Here is a 12,350-nt window from a genome sequence, read left to right as displayed (position 1 = left end):
AAGCGTGGAATCCGGTTGGTCGGACCATCATTGAACAGACCTGAGCACGGGCATTTCCTGTTTCAGTTTCTGCCTATATGTGTGACAAAATGTGACAAAATACAAACATACTACCTCCTCCACCAGGCCCATACCTCCTCCACCAGGCCCATACCTCCTCCACCAGGCCAATGCCTCCTCCACCAGGCCCATGCCTCCTCCACCAGGCCCATGCCTCCTCCACCAGGCCCATGCCTCCTCCACCAGGCCCATACCCTAAAACTAACCCTAGCTCCTAACCCATACCCTAAAACTAACCCTAGCTCCTAATCCTGACCCTAAAACTAACCCTAGGTCCCAACCCTAAAACTAACCCTAGCTCCTAACCCTAAAACTAACCCTAACTCCTAACCCTGACCCTAAAATTAACCCTAGCTCCTAACCCTTAACCTAATTCAAACCCTAACACTAATTCTAACCTTAACACTTAGAAATAGCATTTGACCCTGTTGGGACTAACAAAATGTACTCAGTTGGTCAAATTTTTGTTTTTTCACTATTCTTGTGGGAACTTGTGGTCCCCACAAGTACAGTTAAAAACGTCCACACACACACAGAGAAGCACACAGTTTAGGTGAGTGGTATGGCAGTATAATATGGTATTGTTCAGGACTCTCTACAGGAACATTGGATTATGTTTGAAGTCGTGATCCGTCCTGCCGACTCACCTGCTAGATCAATACGCCTGCTTCAAAGCTTCAGGCTTCACAGGGAAACACACTCTTATTAATTTATAGAAACTTCTAGAAAGTTATCTTCTGAAGGGAAAAACTTCCAACTGTAGCGGAGAGAGAGAATTATTAATAAAACACCTAGAGAGAGAGAGAAGAGAGAGGGAGAGAGGGAGTGGATGGAGGTGGGGCAAGGAGAGAAAGAGAGAGAGAGAGAGAGAGCGGTGGGGCAGGAACGAGAGATGGGGGGGGGGAGTCGGGAAGGAGAGAAATATAGAGCGAGAAAGAGCGGTCATGAGCTCATGGGCCCCTGAGTTCTTCAAAAATGAAATTTTGAATTAAAGTTATAAACTTGAATTTTGTCACAAGGATTTATATAGGATACTAACCTCCACATCAAAACCTTCAATCCAAATCGAAATTCCATACCTAAAACCTTGATTTTGGACAAAATTAACTGAATGGATTATTACTACAAAAGACTATCAAGAAAAAAAAACTTCCAACAAACCAAAATCTGCAGAAGAAACCTGGAACCTGGAAATACCATCCAACACAAAACTGAGTGAGTAATGTTCAGTCTGAAACTACAGTGTCTCCGGAAAGTATTCCAACCCCTTGATTTTTTCCACATTTTGTTAGGTTACAGCCTTATTCTAAAATGTATTACATTATTTTCCCCCTGTCATCAATCTACACACATTAACCCATAATGACAAAGCAAAAAAGTTTTTATACATTTTTTGCTAATTTATAAAAAAAACACAACATTTAAATGACATTTTCACAAGTATTCAGACCCTGTACTCAGTGCCTAGTTAAAGCACATTTGGCAGTGATTACAGCCTTAAGTCTTCTTGGGTATGCTACAAGCTTGGCACACCTGTACTTGAGAAGTTTCTCCCATTCTTCTCTGCAAATCCTCTCAAGTTGTCAGGTTGGATGGGGAGCGTTGCTGCAAAGCTATTTTCAGATCTCTCCAGAGATTGGGACACTCAAGGACATTCAGAGACTTCTCCCGAAACCAATCCTGCATTGTCTTGGCTGTGTGTTTAGGGTCGTTGTCCTGCTGGAAGGTGAACCTTTGCCCCAGTCTGAGGTCCTGAGCAGTCTGGAGCAGGTTTTCATAAAGGATCTCTCTCTACTTTGCTGCGTTCATCTTTCCCTCAATCCTGACTAGTCCCCCAGTCCCTGCTGCTGAAAAACATCCCCACAGCATGATGCCGCCACCACCATGCTTCACCGTAGGGATGGTGCCAGGTTTCCTCCAGATGTGATGCTTGGCATTCAGGCCAAAGAGTTAAATCTTGGTTTCAGCAGACCAGAGAATCTTGTTTCTCATGGTCTGAGAGACTTTAGGTGCATTTTGGCAAACTCCAAGCAGGCTGTCATGTGCCTTTTACCGTGGAGTGGCTTCCTTCTGGCCACTACCATAAAGGACTGAATGGTGGAGTGCTGTAGAGATGCTTGTCATTCTGGAAAATTCTCCCACCTCCACATAGGAACTCTAGAGCTCTGTCAGAGTGACCATCGGATTCTTGGTCACCTCCCTGACCAAGGCCCTTCTCCCCCAATTGCTCAGTAAGGCCAGCCGGCCAACTCTAGGAAGAGTCTTGGTGTTTCCAAACTTCTTCCATTTAAGACTGATGGAGGCCACTGTGTCCTTGGGGACCTTCAATGCTCCAGAAATGTTTTGGTACCCTTCCCCAAATCTGTGCCTCGACACAAACTGGTCTAGGAGCTCTACAGACTATTCATTTGACCTCATGGCTTGGTTTTTGCTCTGACATTCACTGTAAACTGTGGGACCTCATATAGACAGGTGTGTGCCTTTCCAAATCATGTCCAATCAATTGAATTTACAACAATTGGACTCCAATCAAGTTGTAGAAACATCTCAAGGATGATCAATAGAAACAAAATGCAGCTGAGCTCTATTTCAAGTATCATAGCAAAGGGTCTGAATACTTATGCAAATAAGGTATCTGTTTTTAATAATGTTTTTATTCTTAATTTGTTTTATTTTACCCCTTTTTCTCCCCAATTTCGTGGTATCCAATTGTTTTAGTAGCTACTATCTTGTCTCATCGCTACAACTCCCGTACGGGCTCGGGAGAGAAGAAGGTTGAAAGTCATGCGTCCTCCGATACACAACCCAACCAAGCCGCAATGCTTCTTAACACAGGGCGCATCCAACCCGGAAGCCAACCGCACCAATGTGCCAGTTAGCGTGCACTGCGCCCGGCCCGCCACAGGAGTCGCTGGTGCGCGATGAGACAAGGATATCCCTACTGGCCAAGCTCTCCCTAACCTGGACGACGTCGGGCCAATTGTGCGTCGCCCCACGGACCTCCCGGTTTCGGCCGGTTGCGACAGAGACTGGGCGCAAACCCAGAGTCTCTGGTGGCACAGCTGGCGCCGCAGTACAGCTGCTCCACCCGGGAGGCCCCCTGTTTTTAATTTTTAATACATTTGCAAAAATGTCTTTACCTTTTTTCGCTTTCTAATTATGGAGGACTCTGTGTAGATTGCTGAGGATTTGTCTTTATTTCATCGATTTTAGAATAAGGCTGTAATGTAACAAAATGTGGAAAAAGTCAAGGGGTCTGAATTTTTTCAGAAGGCACTACTTTTGAAGCTAAAAAAGAAAAGACAATAATCTGTACACAATTTTGTTATATTAATCTAAGTAAATAAGCTACCAAGCCGCTAGGACAGAACAGACCTGGCTGCAACTTCAATTAGCAGTGAAGTGTGAAGTCAGTTGTGTGAAAACTCTTGAGCCTAACAATAGCAGCAGAAGCATTTGAATCCCCATCCTCTGCACAGAGATACAAAGAAAACACTGCACAATCTGGTTTCCACTCAGGTTATGGATGTGTCACTGCAAACTTAAAGGTCCTACATGATGTCATCATTGCCCTTGATTCTAAGCAATGTTGTGCTGCTATTTTTATTGACTTGGCCAAAGCTTTTGATACGGTAGACCATTCCATTTTTATGGGCCGGCTAAGGAGAAATGGTGTCTCTGGAGAGTGCAGTGTATAAAGTCAGAACATCTGCTGTCTTAGCCACTGCCTTTCACCAAGGCAGTACCCCAAGGCTCCATCCTGGGTCCCACACTCTTCTCAATTTACATCAACGACACAGCACAGGCAGTAGGAAGCTCACTCATCCATTTACAGTGCCTTGCGAAAGTATTTGGCCCCCTTGAACTTTGCGACCTTTTGCCACATTTCAGGCTTCAAACATAAAGATATAAAACTGTATTTTTTTGTGAAGAATCAAGAACAAGTGGGACACAATCATGAAGTGGAACGACATTTATTGGATATTTCAAACTTTTTTAACAAATCAAAAACTGAAAAATTGGGCGTGCAAAATTAAATTTTATATCTTTATGTTTGAAGCCTGAAATGTGGCAAAAGGTCGCAAAGTTCAAGGGGGCCGAATACTTTCGCAAGGCACTGTATATGCAGATGATAGTCTTATACTCAGCTGGCCCCTTAAATCTAGGTTTCCTCTATCGTAATCGCTCCTCTTCCACCCCAGCTGCCAAACTAATCCTTTTAAATATTTGAGTTATTTCACCTTTCTTTAAACCAGGTAGGCTAGTTGAGATCAAGTTCTCTTTTACAACTGTGACCTGGCCAAGATAAAGCAAAGCAGTGTGACACAGACAACACAGAGTTACACATGGAATAACATGGAATAAACAGTAAACAAGCCAATGTTTAAACACAATAAACAAGTCAATGACGCAGTAGAAAAAAAAGAAAGTCTATGTACAGTGTGTGCAAAAGGCATGAGGAGGTAGGCAATAAATAGGCCATAGTAGAGAAGAATTACAATTTAGCATATTAACACTGGAGTGATAAATGAGCAGATGATGATGTGCAAGTAGAGATACTGGTGTGCAAAAAAAAAGCAGAAAAGTAAATAAAAGTAAATAAAAACAGTATGGGGATGAGGTAGGTAGATTGGGTGGGCTATTTACAGATGGACTATGTACAGCTGTAGTGATCGGTTAGCTGCTCAGATAGCTGATGTGTAAATTTGGGAAATATAAGTCTCCAGCTTCAGCGATTTTTGCAATTCGTTCCAGTCACTGGCAGCAGAGAACTGGAAGGAAAGGTGGCCAAATGAGGTGTAGGCTTTGGGGATGATCAGTGAGATATACCTGCTGGAACGTGTGCTACGGGTGGGTTTTGTTATCGGGACCAGTGAACTGAGATAAGGCGGAGCTTTATCTAGCATAGACTTATAGATGACCTAGAGCCAGTGGATCTGGCGACGAATATGTAGCAAGGCCAGCCGACTAGAGCATACAGGTCGCAGTGGTGGGTGGTATAAGGTGATTTGGTAACAAAACGGATCGACACTGTTATAGACTGCATCCAGTTTGCTGAGTAGAGTATTGGAAGCTATTTTGTAGATGACCTCGAAGTCGAGGATCGGTAGGAGAGTCAGTTTTACTAGGGTAAGTTTGGCGGTGTGAGTGAAGGAGGTTTTGTTGCGAAATAGAAAGTTGATTCTAGATTTGATTTTGGATTGGAGATATTTAATATGAGTCTGGAAGGAGAGTTTACAGTCTAGCCAGACACCTAGGTATTTATAGTTGTCCACATATTCTAGGTCAGAACCACCCAGGGTGGTGTAGGTGTCCTGGAGGGCAGGTAGTTTGCCCCCGGTGATGCACTGTGCAGACCTCACCACCTTCTGGAGAGCTCTGCGGTTATGGGCGGTGCAGTTGCCATACCAGGCGGTGATGCAGCCTGACAGGATGTTCTCAATTGCGCATCTGTAAAGGTTTGTGAGGATTTTAGGTGACAAGACACATTTCTTCAGCCTTCTGAGGTTGAGGAGGCGCTGTTGCGCCTTCTTCACCACACTGTCTGTGTGGATGGACCATTTCAGTTTGTCAGTGATGTGTACACCGAGGAACTTAAAACTTTCCACCTTCTCCACTGCTGTCCTGTCCCTATTCTGTTTCCACGATCATCTCCTTTGTTTTATTGACGTTGAATGAGAGGTTGTTTTTTTGACACCACACATTTTGAATACCCTCACTTCCTCCCTATATGCTGTCTCATCATTGTCGGTAATCAAGCATACTACTGTTGTGTTGTCTGCAAACTTGATGATTGAGTTGGAGACGTGCATGGCCACACAGTCATGGGTGAACAGTGAGTACAGGAGGGGGCTGAGCACGCACCCTTGTGGGGCCGCAGTGTTGAGGATCAGCGGAGTGGAGATGTTTTTTCCTACCTTTACCATCTGGGGACGGCCCGACAGGAAGTCCAGCATCCAGTTGCACAGGGCGGGGTTGACACCCAGGGAATCCAGCTTGATGATGAGCTTGGAGGGAACTATGGTGTTGAAGGTTGAGCTGTAGTCGATGAACAGCATTCTTACAAAGGTATTCCTCTTGTCCAGGTGGATTAGAGCAGTGTGCAGTGTGATGGCGATTACATCGTCTGTGGACCTATTGGGGCGGTACGCAAATTGAAGTGGGTCTACAGTGACAGGTAAGGTGGAAGTGATATGATCCTTGACTAGTCTCTCAAAACACTTCATGATGACAGAAGTTTGCGCTACGGGGCGATAGTCATGTTGTGTTGCTAGCATGCTGTGTTGTCATGTGTTGCTGCATTGCTATGTTGTTATCTTAGGGCTGTATTTATGTGGTGTTGTGGTGTCTCTCTGGTCGTGATGTGTGTTTTGTCCTATATTTATATGTTATTTATTTCTTTTTAATCCCGGCCTTTTTCCTTTTGGTAGGCTGTCAATGTAAATAAGAATTTGTTCTTAACTGACTTGCCTAGTTAAATAAAGGTTAAATAAAAATAAAAACAACCTCTGTCAACATGTACAAGTATGGGACAGTAATGGTGCAGGGCATCTTTAAGCAGTTCCAGCAGTACTTTTACGGAATCAAAGGAAAAGCTCTCTCTCTCTGTGACGACTCCCCCATCCTGAGTGAGTCTGATCACACCTCTTCAATCTGTCCTGCAGACAAGTATAGTCACCCCCCTCCAGCACTGAACACACCCAGGTCCCACAACTGCACTGCTCCTCCATTACTGAGAGGGATACATTCACAGAGCTGGAGAGAGACATGGTGGAGCTCAGAGAGCTGGAGAGAGACATGGTGGAGCTCAGAGAGCTAGTCCACACAATACAGAACAAACCTCAAAACAGACCAGCACAACAACACCCTACGAACAAGTCCCGAAGGGCTGAAGGTGGAGATGGACAGCTGTCTGAGAGAGCTGGCTAAACAACAGACTGAGGTGAGAGAACTGAAGGAGGAGGGAGAGGAACACTTGGCACAGCTAACAGCACTGAAGGAGAAGGTGTGAAAGTTGAGATGTGACAGAGAGCAGGACACTCCCCCAGAGAATCCAGCAAAGCAGCCCACGTCAGACCCAGACCACAACCTCAACACCACACTCTAAATAGTCCCCCCCAGATCAGACCTATGCCCCTTGTATCCCCCATGCCCCTGCAGCAAGGACATCAACATCACAGCCGCACATAAGGCCGTGAGGAGAGCAACAGGCCCAACCCCCACTATTACACCCGCCCAAGCCCCATCCTGTGACCTAAGAGGTATGTATCAGATGCTCAACATGCTCTGCACACACCTACTGCAATGGTCTCGGCCTAAACCACACCAAAACAACACTAGACACTATGGAACACAAAGCCTTCACCATCTCATCCTGGAATTTACAAGGACTGGTGTCATTTGCCTTTGGCCTAAAGAGCAGGAACCTAGATTGCATCAAATAAATCAGAAATACAGACATTGTCATCCTACAAGAAACATGTTATAGAGGACACGGACGCACTGGTTGTGCTCTAGGTTACAGAGAGCTTGGTAAACTCCAGAAAATGACATCATGGCTTTAGAAGCTTCTGATAGGCTAATTGACATAATTTGAGGCAATTGGAGGTGTACCTGTTGAAGTATTTCAAGGCCTACCTTAAAACTCAGTGCCTCTTTGCTTGACATCATGGGAAAATCAAAAGAAATCAGCCAAATTTCCAAACGCCTGAAGGTACCATGTCCATGCGTACAAACAATAGCACCCAAGTATTAACACCATGGGACCACGCAGCCGTCATACCGCTCAGGAAGGAGACGCGTTCTGTCCCTCTTGTCTGATGAAACCAAAATAGAACTGTTTGGCCATAATGACTATCATTATGTTTGGAGGAAAAAGGGGGAGGCTTGCAAGCCATCCCAACAGTGAAGCACGGGGTGGCAGCATCATGTTGTGGGGGTGCTTTGCTGCACGAGGGACTGGTGCACTTCACAAAATAGATGGCTTCATGCAGAAGAAAAATTATGTGGATATATTGAAGCAACATCTCAAGACATCGGTCAGGAAGTTAAAGCTTAGTCGCAAATGGGTCTTCTAAATGGACAATGACCCCAAGCATACTTTCAAAGTTGTGGCAAAATGGCTTAAGGGCAACGAAGTCAAGGTATTGGAGTGGCCATCATAAAGCCCCGACCTCAAACCTATAGAAAATTTGTGTGCAGAACTGAAAAAGCATGTGCAAGCAAGGAGGCCTACAAACATGACTCCGTTACACCAGCTCTGTCAGGAGGAATGGGCCAAAATTCACCCAACTTAGTGTGAGAAGCTTGTGGAAGGCTACCCGAAACATTTGACCAAAATAACTTTTTAAGGCTAGGGGGCAGTTTGGTTGACTGAGGTGCCCAAAGTAAACTGCCTGTTACTCAGGCCCAGAGGCTGGGATATGCATATGCATTGTACTATTGGATAGAAAATATGGTAAAGTTTCTAAAACTTTTAAGATAATGTCTGTGAGTATAACAGAACTTTTTTGGCAGGTGAAACCCGAGGACAATCCATCCAGGTTTGAGGTCATTGTACTTTTCAATGCTTTTCTATGGGAAAGTCTAATAATTAGGACCCAGATTGCAGTTCCTATGACTTCTACTAGATGTCAAAAGTCTTTAGAAATGGTTTCATGCTTGTTTTTTGAAAAATGAAGAAGTATTCATATTCTTTTGAAGCATCCCTCAGAAGGACTAGTCTTTTGGCGCCCGCGTGAGTTATTTTTCTCCGGTATTGAACGCAGTTTATTCTGTCTTAAATTTTATTGATTATTTACATATTAGGGTACCTGAGGTTGGATTAGAAACGTTGTTTGAATTGTTCGAACGAAGTTTACAGGTAACGTTTTAGATTCCTTTGTAGGCATGTTGGGCGAGTTGGAACAGGTGTATTTCTGAATCAAACACGCCAAATAAACGGACAGTTTTGGGATATAAAAGGACTTTATCGAACAAAACGACCATTCATTGTGTAACTGGTACCCTTTGGATTGCAAAAAGATGAAGATCTTCAAAGGTAAGTGATTTATTTTATCGCTGTTTCTGACTTTCGTTATGCCTCTGCTTCGTTGGTTAAATGTTTGTGGAGCGCTCTGTTGAGGGCGCACTTGGTTATTTATCTCCGGGAATTAACATACTATTTTCCGTCTTAAATTGTGTTGTTTATTTACATATTATGCTACCTGAGGATTGATTAGGAACGTTGTTTGACTTGTTTGGACGAAGTATATTGGTAACGTTTGGGATTAATTTTGTATGCATTTTGAACAAGGGGAAACCAGTGGATTATTGAATGAAGCGCGGCAACTAAACTTACTTTTTGGGGATATAAAGAAGGACTTCATCAAACAAAACGACCGTTCATTGTGTAACTGGGACCCTTTGGATTGCAAAAAGATGAAGATCTCCAAAGGTAAGTGATTTATTTTATTGCTATTTTGGAGTTTTCTGATACCTGTGCAGGTTATGTGCGCTGTCAGTGGCACTGTATTGTCCTCAAAGCGAGCAAAGATGTTGTTTAAGTTGTCTGGGAGCAAGACGTTGATGTCCGCAACGGGGCTGGTTTTCTATTTGTAATCTGTGATTGACTGTAGACCCTGCCACATAAGCCTCGTGTTTGACCCGTTGAATTGCAACTCTACTTTGTCTCTATACTGATGCTTTGCTTGTTTGATTGCCCAGGAAGTGTAGTTCCTGCCTTGACAGGAACTATTTGAGATCCATAATAAATCCCAGGAAGAGTAGCTTCTGCCTACCATAAAGGGCTGATTGGTGAAGTACTGCAGAGATGGTTGTCCTTCTGGAAGCTTCTCCAATCTCCAGAGAGGAACTCTAGAGCTCTGTCACAGTGATCATCTCTCAGGATAAGACCCAGATAGTTCGAATCACAGATGTTTAATAAAAAAACAAGGGGCAGGCAGACGACAGGTCAAGGGCAGGCAGAGGTCAGTAATCCAGGGCAGGCAGAGTCAGTAAGGTACAGAACAGCAGGCAGGCTCACGGTTAGGGCAGACAGAGGTCAGTAATCCAGGGCAGTGTCAGGTACAGAACGGCAGGCTCAGGGCAGGCGGAGTGGTCAATACTGGAAAAACTAGAAAAACAAGAGCTACAGAGAAGCAGGAGTATGGGGGAAACACGCTGGTAGTCTTGACGAGACAAGATGAACTGACAGACAAACAGGGAACACAGGTATAAATGCACAGGGCATAATGGGGAAAATGGGTGACACCTGGAATGGGGTGGAGACAAGTACAATACCGGTGAAACAGATCAGGGTGTGACACCATTGGGTTCTTAGTCACCTCCCTGACCAAGACACTTCTCCCCCGATTGCTCAGTTTGGCTGGGCGGCCAGCTTTAGGAAGTGTCTTGGTGGATCCAAACTTCTTCCATTTAAGATTGATGGAGGCCACTGTTCTTAGGGACCTTCAGTGCTGCAGAAATGTGTTGATACCCTTCCCCAGATCTGTGCCTCGTCACAATCCTGTCCCAGAGCACTACAGACTATTCCTTCGACCTCGTGGCTTGGTTTTTGCTCAGACATGCACTGTCAACTGTGGGTCCTTAAATAGACAGGTGTGTGCCTTTCCAAATCATGTCCAATCAATTGAATTGACCACAGGTGGACTCCAATCAAGTTGTGGAAACATCTCAGGGATGATCAATGGAAACAGGATGATACATTTCGACTCTCATAGCAAATGGTCTGAATACTTTGGTAAATAAGTTATTTAAAAATTTTCTAAAAACGTTTTTTTTGCTTTGTCGTTATGGGGTATTTTGTGTAGATTGCTGAGGATTTTTTTTGTTTTTCAGGGGCTGAATACTTTCTAAAGGGACTGTACAGACCAGTATCGCTGCATATTGGAAATGTGGTATTAGAACTGACCCTGTATATAGTACGATGACCCATATACAATATCTACTTCCATTACTTCAGTATCCCTTCACATTGGAAATGTGGTATTAGAACTGACCCATATATCTGTATATACAGTAGTATGCTATCCTAGTCCCTGTACATATCTCTGTATATAGTATGCTATCCTAGTCCCTGTACATATCTCTGTATAGAGTATGCTATACTAGTCCCTGTACATATCTCTGTATATAGTATGCTATCCTAGTCCCTGTACATATCTCTGTATATAGTATGCTATCCTAGTCCCTGTACATATGTCTGTATATAGTATGCTATCCTAGTCCCTGTACATATCTCTGTATATAGTATGCTATACTAGTCCCTGTACATATCTGTATATAATATGCTATACTAGTCCCTGTACATATCTCTGTGTATATAATACTATACTAGTCCCTGTACATATCTGTATATAATATGCTATACTAGTCCCTGTACATATCTCTGTGTATATAATACTATACTAGTCCCTGTACATATCTCTGTGTATATAATGCTATACCAGTCCCTGTACATATCTGTATATAGTATTCTTCTTGTGTTCTCGTGTACTTGTTATTTATTATTTCTCCTGTATTTTTGTTGTACCTCATCTAATTTGTTTGTACTATATTGTTATTTATTACTGCATTGTTAGGTTTGGAGCTGGTAAGAAAGGCATTTCACTGTATTTGGTCATGTGACATTCAAACAAAAAACTTAAATCAGAAGAATTAGCGAACCACTCAAACCCTGCTCCTCCACCTCTATCAGAAGAATTAGTGACACTGTGCTTCAAGCTGCTGTAAACATTAACATTTAGATCAATCACTAGAGATTAGGCTAGAAGCATGGCATTTACTTTACATAAGAAGCATCAGTGGAGTGCCTTGAAAAATTGAGGAGGATGGGAGACCCACGGTATAGGCGCGGAACGCATGGAGATGACAATGTGTGTTTCAAAAATCATCAAAGACTAATTATTTAATCCTAAAGCCTTTAATAAAGACATTTATAGAACAATATTATGGGGAAGGGGAATGAGGGCTACTTACATAGTGTTGGGAATAGATCACAGTTGTGATTGAATGAGGGTATGAGTTGAGGTGTTCAGAGGCTTGACTTCAGTGCAGGAAAGGATTTGACTGGGAAGACAATAACACAACACACTACACAGTTAGACAAAAGGAGTAAAATCATTGATGTGTGATAATGTGATTGACTTTACATACAGTAATGAAAGAAAATTGATAGGGGTACTCACAGTGCTTGGAGAGGAAACATTCAATGTGCCAGTGGATGAGCGGGCACATCAGACGTAGTGGCTTCAGTTCATGTCAGGAGAAAGTTGACAATGGTAGTGGAG

This window comes from Oncorhynchus mykiss, chromosome 8 (genome assembly GCF_013265735.2).
Source record: "Oncorhynchus mykiss isolate Arlee chromosome 8, USDA_OmykA_1.1, whole genome shotgun sequence".
NCBI classification, from domain to species: Eukaryota; Metazoa; Chordata; class Actinopteri; order Salmoniformes; family Salmonidae; genus Oncorhynchus; species Oncorhynchus mykiss.
The sequence above is the reverse complement of the archived record's forward strand: the minus strand, read 5'-3'. Positions refer to the sequence as shown.